Source organism: Anser brachyrhynchus (genome assembly GCF_964034855.1).
Source record: "Anser brachyrhynchus genome assembly, chromosome: Z".
In the NCBI taxonomy this organism is placed as follows: Eukaryota; Metazoa; Chordata; class Aves; order Anseriformes; family Anatidae; genus Anser; species Anser brachyrhynchus.
In genome coordinates this window covers 43,564,640-43,572,703 of record NC_137697.1, presented here as the reverse complement: position 1 = coordinate 43,572,703, position 8,064 = coordinate 43,564,640, and positions in this window count along the sequence as shown.

Sequence of the window (8,064 nt, the reverse complement as noted above, 5' to 3'; positions counted from 1 at the left end):
AAAGGAAAAGGAAAAGGAAAAGGAAAAGGAAAAGGAAAAGGAAAAGGAAAAGGAAAAGGAAAAGGAAAGGAAAAGGAAAGGAAAAGGAGCAGTTTTAGTTCAGAGACAAACATCCAAGGGCTCACAGCTTCCATAGTGGAGATGGCTGAATTGAAAACACATTCTTTACAGTCCTACCATTGCTTCCAGCCTAACATGTAAATTGATGATGACTTCAGCTTATATTATGAAGTGAGGAGAATAAGGAGCAGATACATGCTCCCGTTGGCTGCTCCTGCAGTGCCGAGGACAGTAGCCACAGATAAAAAGGCTGGAGGGAGGAAATCAACCGCTAGAGCTGAAGTTCCTTGTGATGGTGAGTCAGCAACCTTGGGCTTTAAGTAGCAGTATGATTCTGATTCAATTTCTCGCTTTTTTGTTCTTTTCAGAAATATCAATATTAAAATTAAATATCAAATTCTGGAGTGCAATTCCATGGCAAAAGTTTGTGGAACAAGCCAGAAGACTTGCTCAGTAAATTGGGTAGGAGTCTGTAGCTGTTTGCTTCTGCAAGTTTTATTTCCTAACACTTAAGAATAATTCTGATTTGGTGCTGGTAGCTTTTACCAGAGTTTTTCATCCCTTTAGAACATGAAACCAAATTCATCTTAAGCCACCCAGTATTCATGATCTCTGTTCTAACACCTATACTTTCAATAACAATAATGAAGTGACTATTCTTCCTCACTCTCATAATTAGGACTCTCATTCTATGATTTTCATACAATTAGTTTTTTTTACAGACTTCTGTCAGTTAAACATTGCTGAGGCATCTGAAGTTACTGTCAGTCACCAACACAGGCAGGTCAGCAAAATCTCCTTGTGGAGACACCCTTGCATTGGTGTGACTGGCTTCTGGAAAGGGGGAAAGCAAAATAAATAGATAAATAAATAAAAATTACATTATCGTTACCAGATATAACATTGCCAGTATAGCTGGGCATATGCTGTGATCATTTTCCCGGCACTGTTATGCTTGTGACAAGACACCCAGTGTAGACAGAGCTTTCCATTAAGCACCAGAAAAGCTTTTATTAAGTAGCATGTACACCCTTTAGTACAGACTGACGCTTTTAATATATTAGAGTATACCTGTTGTTTTTTTTTTTTGTGAACATCAACTATTTTTTGCATACACACAAAGAAAGAAATCCCAAAATAAGAGCTCTTGCTTTTATCCAGAATGTAAAAGTTTTATTAACTTGCCAAAGCTAACTGATTTTTTACAGAAAAATTAGTGACACCACTAATGTATTTAACGCCTCAGATCTTATTCTTGGGAATACAGCTCAAAACCAAGCTTTTCCTAATGCACGCTAAGCAATGACATCAGTTAATCGTTGTCTGAAGCCATATAATTAAAGAGAAAGTCCTTCACTAAATAATTCCAGTACATTTATGACAATAAGCTGTTTTTAATTCTGTAAACTAAACCTGCTTTGACAATGTCTCCAGATTTCCCTCTGCTGGGAAAATGGTAACATTGCTCACCAGAAATAAACCATCCCCATCTGTTTGCAACAGTTTTGTATGGAACACTGTTTATATATATAAATATATGTTATATAAAGTTTATAAATGTTGGCAGAAAGTACAACTTCCTTGTGCATCAGACTGATGAGATATGACATTCATGTCCCTGACGACAGCTTAAGTGGCCTTGGTCACTTCAGTCTCCCAGGATGATGAGAGCCTAAGAGAAGACATAGCGGAAGGGTGTGGAGAGAGACATCTCCACGCAGCTATCTCTTTGGGAATTTTAGCTTTATGTTTTCATACAGGTGTAGTCTGAGCTACTGCACAGTATACCACTAATCCCTTACTGTCATGACCACAGCTTCCAGTCTTCCCTGTTTCCAGATCTCCCAAGGATAACTACTTGCTCTCAAGGCCTCCTTATTTATGCACATTCATGTCAGCAGAACTGGCATCAGCAGCGCTGGCTTTCATTCCAGTTAAAGTAATTCACTGCTAGTACAAGAGGGTAACATTACACATCAAAGGATTGACTGAGCTAGAAAAAATTGAACAGGCTAGGTCCTGTTCAGCTCACTGCAGCTACACAGAGCAGGGTAAAAAGGCACAGTATTCATCCTCATGATATGCATTTGCTTGCTGTGTTGGAGAACAGGGTAGTTAGTGAATTCTGCCTCAGGAGTCTTCCAATTTTTTTCAATCACTATGGCCTTGAAGGATGACATGTTAGAGAATATAACTCTCTGTGGATGAAGAAGTAGCTTGCAGAGTTTAACAAAGCCAATTTAACAGCTCCCATTTAGAAAAACTATACAGAAACTCATTGCTCCCATGTTAGAAAAAAATAGCTATGCTCTGGATATGAGCTGGGAAGTTGCTATGTTAAATATTAAATTACATGTTTTTCATGAGAGATAATATTTTGCTTCCCCTTACTTCGCAGTCTTTTTCAGATAAACATTTTTCCCCTACTCTTGCATTTTCTATAGGAAAAAAACCAAACCAAAACAAAAGAAAACAGAACAGGAAGACAACTGACACTATTCTTATTCCAAAGAGGTCAGCATTTGTGGCTCTACCTTGCACTGGCACCAGCCAGAAAGTTCCTCTGCAGGTCCAGATCCCCGTCTACACTGTGGTCCTGCTCTGCTGAATGCAGACTGCATTTTCATTGCTTGGAGATTATTTTAATATTCATGCATATGAACAGCGTTGTGCTAACACAACTAGGTACAAATTTGACTCAGATATCATCACATTACAGAACATTTCTTCAGTAGTTACAGACTAGTATAATTTTCCCATGGTATTGCAGTTGCCTTCACACCAGTAACAGAGCTTTCATTTACAGCATGCTGTGTTTGACTCCAGGATATGGATCTATTTGTTCTTACCTGGACTGCAGCCTGTTGCAGAACTATAATACTCCAAATAATGCACACAGAAACCACTATTTTCAGCTAATGCTTTCTATTAGATCCCATATAGTGTACCCCCGCCCTTCTTTGATGTATGCATTTTATATACTCAGATTCATTTTCGGATGAATCTAATATGGGCTCTAATTCTTCTCAACTTCCTGGGAGAATTCATCTTTCACAAAACTAGAAGGGCGAAAACTAAAACAAAACTAGTTCAAACAAAACTCCCACCCCTGATTCACTACCCTGTCACACACAGCTGGTCAACAGCAAATTTCTTCCTATTTCTGAGGTTACCTTAACTTTCATGGGTTATTCAATCTTTAGTCATCCTCATCAGATCTTTTGTGGGGTTTACAGCTTGGACATCTTGTTCAGGCAGACAAGAGTTTGCTCAACGTATTCAGTTGGTTACAGAGTGATAACCAGTGTCAATACCTATCCACCTGAGCTGAGTTCATAGCAGTTTCTGATAAAGGATTGTATTTTACAGCCAGACACACCCACAAAATCCTCAGAATTGGCACTACACAGTTTGCTCTGGGTATAAAATGGTCACCTTATCTAGGGCTCCTCCTTAAGCTGAAATATTGCTGCTAAATATTTACAGGTATGTTTACTTTTACCTGCCTTATGGGTGGACTTTACAGTCCATTGTCAAAAATCACAATGGCAGTGTCACAGTATGTTTCTGCAGTATGTGAAAAAAGCTATCGTGGTAATCTTCCTGTCAAAAGAACTGACTGGAAAGCAGGGAATTGAAAGCATTACCAAGTGCTGTGGCATGTACTCAGAGATTATTCTATCTTATTCTACAATTAAAGGCTGAAGAACATTCAGTTCAGTCCAAGACAACAAGCCTTTGGTCGGGTTTTCTGTAGCAACATTTAGCTGACAAGCCTTTAATTGACACTGTGGATAAAACTCCAGACATATTTTTTTGCTCTGCATGTATCCTTAAAGCCTATGTTCTGTCATTTTTATTATGTTTGATACAAAACAATTAGGTCCCAGAATGTTTCCACTGTAATCCACAGCCCTGCGTCTTGCCCAGGAATGCTGTGGTACGCCACCAGCAGTTAGGGTGAAGTGTGGCAATCTGCGACTGTTGTGCTTGCATCCCAACGCTTGTTCTCAGACTCCTATTTAAAGCTACTGAAAAGTACATTGTTTTATTGTTGCCTCATGTTCTAGAAAGCACTCTGCCATTTGAAAAGGAGAAAATCATTCTTCCTGCCCTTGGATGGATAAGGCAGAATAAACCTGAGTGTATCTGGGATGTCTAGTTAAGTTTTATTGCAGTCACATTTCCATTTTCTGCATTGCTGGGTGACACTGGAAGTAGGGATGATCAAGTTCAGTTGACAAAATTTGGTAAAATTAATTTCTAAATTTATAACACAGATTTCTTGCTATTAAGTGGTTTTGCTAGGAGGGTTTTATCCATTTGAGAAAGAGAAACAGCAACATGAGTTATTACTTAACTGAAGAACAGCAAATGGTGTTGCACCTATTATAGTCATATAAATAATTTGTAATGACATAGTAGAGTTCTCACTAACATGAAAGGAAGAAATAGATACTATCAGCCTTCCTTTCCTCAGCAAGTCTACATCCATGTTAGATGAATTGTACCAGAACTCAGCAGCTTTTCATCAGTATGTGGCACTCATCCCCACAGTAACACTGCCTACCAAACATCTCTTGCACAGGGAGGTGGAATTTTGCTCTGCAGAGCTCCAGATTTTGTCTCCTCAAACCATTCACAGATCCTAAATTCTTACTAAAATCAAATCTGAATATTTGGGCTTCATCTTCTCTTGCAGACCACCTTTTCTTACTGTGCTGCTACACAGCTGAGCTAACATCAAGCTACGCACCAGCTGGTCATAAAAAGTGTGCCACACTACCTGCAGGGCATGTCTGCCCTGGCCCCTTTCTTATTTTATTTATTTTGGCAGGCAGAGGCCCAGCCAAAGTGGTTGGAATCCAAAGCATCCTGGGCATGCTGCAAAGCCCATCTGTTCAAGGGGGAGAAAGAGAGGCATTCTGGTTGGCACTGGGAATACTGAACTGAATGACACAGGGCTGGGAGGAGCGAAAGAAAAGGGTTACAAGGATTGCCAGTCTGATTTTTGCTTTCACAACTGTTCCTTATGTGTTTGTTCGTAAGGGGAACACTATGAGGAAAGAACAAGCTTCCTTTTTGTTTGTCGACATCCCACTATTGATACCTACAGGCATCCATCAGTACCATGGTTTTTCCTGTCTGGTCTTCTCCAAATAAGTTTCCAAGAAAAGATCACGCTCAAAATTCTATTCAGGTACGACAAGGTGGGAAAATAAATATCTTGAATTTTCTTTAGTTAGTCTTATAAATTATTCAGAAAGAAGAACATATTTTAGCACACTTATTTAAAGCACCATTTTGTTTCATTTCTAAAAGTAGCTGGGCTTGAACTGGCACACCACATTTTTCAGGCATATGAGAAAGAACAGTTTTCTCAAAACAAAAATATCTCAGGTCAGACTTATCTCCATGACAGTAACTACAGCTTAGACTTTTGTCTCCCTGAATTTCTATACATGCTTTTTAATTTAATCCAATAACAATAAATAATTATTAATAACAACAATAAAACTGCTTGAAAACAGAATACAAATATATAAGTTGTTTGTACAACTGGAAACATACAAGTCAACTTTCTAAAAAAAATTCTGAAAAAAAAAATATATCACTTCTTCCAAATTATAATAGAGTTAAATAAACTCCATTACTAAAATTCTAATAATGATAGTTTACCTAACGGAAATAATGTAGAAAATAATGTTTCTTTGTGCAAATTCCACAGGCTGAATCAACTGAATGGGATGTTAGGAAGAGGTGCATTTCAGTGTTATATGGCCTTTGATTTTAAAAAAGTGATATTAAGATACACAGAGAAGTTTCTTTGTACTATTTATTTTTCTTTAAAAAGTAATCTATATTGAAACCACTATAGATTTGGATAGAAAAATTCAAATGCTGGATATTATCAATGAGAGAGTGACAGAGTTTCCCCACACATTGCTTAGAAATGACTTGGAGAAAGGAAGTGGGAGCTCTGTAGGGAAATGCAAGCCAACTTTCATCAGTGAATGTCAAGCCTTGAGCCCACTGGTAAACAGCCAACTACTAGCTGCAACGAAAGGTCACTAGTAACAAATCAAGGCTTAAAAAGCACAGTTGGCTGAGTCTCTAAATCTGAGCCAGTTGAAGCTTTCATAGTTTAGAACACGTGTTTTCAGTAGTACTTTGGGGGAAAACGAAGAAACAAACAAACAAACTTTACAATTCATATATAAATTCACGGATACTGTTAATTTGCAGCTCCCTTATGCTTATCTAAATCCTGTGGAAAGCAAGGCTTTTTTTTTTTTTCTCCTCCTTTTTTCCAATGAGGGTTTCCAACTGACATTATAATTTGGGGTTTTCAACTCCGTTGGTTAAAATAATATTACACTGAATCTTATTAAATTTGGCAGCCACAGTGAACTCCCTAACATAACAGAAAACATGTGCTTGGAGAAAGTTGCTCCTAAATAGAAAGGATTATTTTAAAATTTACTTATAGGGTGGCATTTTAGTAGAATAAAATTACCTTTAAAAATGTGACTACTTGGTATTTAGCATTTGACTGGCAACTGCTACTTTTATAAACACAATGAATAACACGAGTCACGTTAACACGTACATATTACTAAACATGAGAAACTGAAATTCAAGTGCATTTGATATGTATACAGTTACTAGATGGTTTCAAAAATCTGTATACAGATAGAAATGGCTGTGCAATTCAGGTAGTCAACTACGATCCATATTCAAAGCTTTGCCTAGGTGTCCCACCGAGAAAGAGGTTAGGGATGTCTTATGGGATGTCTGGCTAGGTGACTTGCCTGAACTTAAGAGAGAACTATGGTTCTTTATGTGCCATAAAGGCTTAGTCAAATTTTTGGGAAACATCACAGACTCGCTGTGCTTCTTGTACTCACACCCTACCTCAGTCAGGGCCTCTTTTGCCAGAGATTAGACAGAAAGGTTAAGACAGGGCTTTCTTGAATCCACGTGATGGGAGAAGGTGTAACCATTAAACCATCAAGCGAATGAACTTGATGAAACAAATATGTTTTCCCCAAACATCAAATATTAATGATAGAAGTAAGAAATAAAATGCAAACAAAGAAACAAACCCCCCTTCAAATAGGAGCTTTATAACCATTACCTATTCTGGAGTTGCTTTCTTTATGTACATTCACCTTCCAATTTCCATCCCAGCTGTCTATCTTCGGTGCTTCATTCCAAGTGACTTTTACAGCACTTCCATTAGGAAGCAGCAAATAGGTGGAAGCAGTGTACCACACAGCAAGAAGTAAGGCAGCAACAAGTAACAGTAATTGGCAGTAAAACTGTCACTGGGGATGAGCAAAGACAGTGAGACCAGCGAGCTGTTGGAAAAAAGAGGTTGCTGTGTGCTATTACAGGGTAAGATGCACCTGGGAAAGGAAAGTGCATGTGACCATCTAGGATGGGAAAGACTTCAAGTCAAATTTCAACCACATTTCTCTCATTCAAAAGCAAAGCAAGCAAACAAAAACGAAACAAAAATCCCCACACAAACAACAACAAAAATTTGACGAAAAATTCTTGTATGAGGAAGAGAACCAGAAAGAGCTTAACTGACCCCTCTCTTTTCTCCTGAGCTTCAACAACATCAGTAATGCAGCACGAGGTCCGAGCACACTTCGAGCAGATTGCAGTCAGGAGCTAACTTTCTAGTAAAAGCTCCCTTGTCCACAAGAGGCAGCAAAACGCTCCGGGCCGCTGATTACTCTCAGCTTCTTAGACTTCTCATGTGGTTCAAGTTACTAGTCTTCAGCCGCTTGTGTCAGAAATGAACTGCAATATTTCTTGAAATAACCACCGTGAAGTACACTTGGCTTTTCTATTGCTTAGATGGTAACTTCACTCTAGAACTGGCTTTCTGACATTTCAGACAGTCATTTTAGTCTCCAACTTATTTCCAAATAACTGCAATTTAAGACTTGAGAAATGTTCTAAGAAGGCAAGCATATGTTTAAAAAAAAGTCT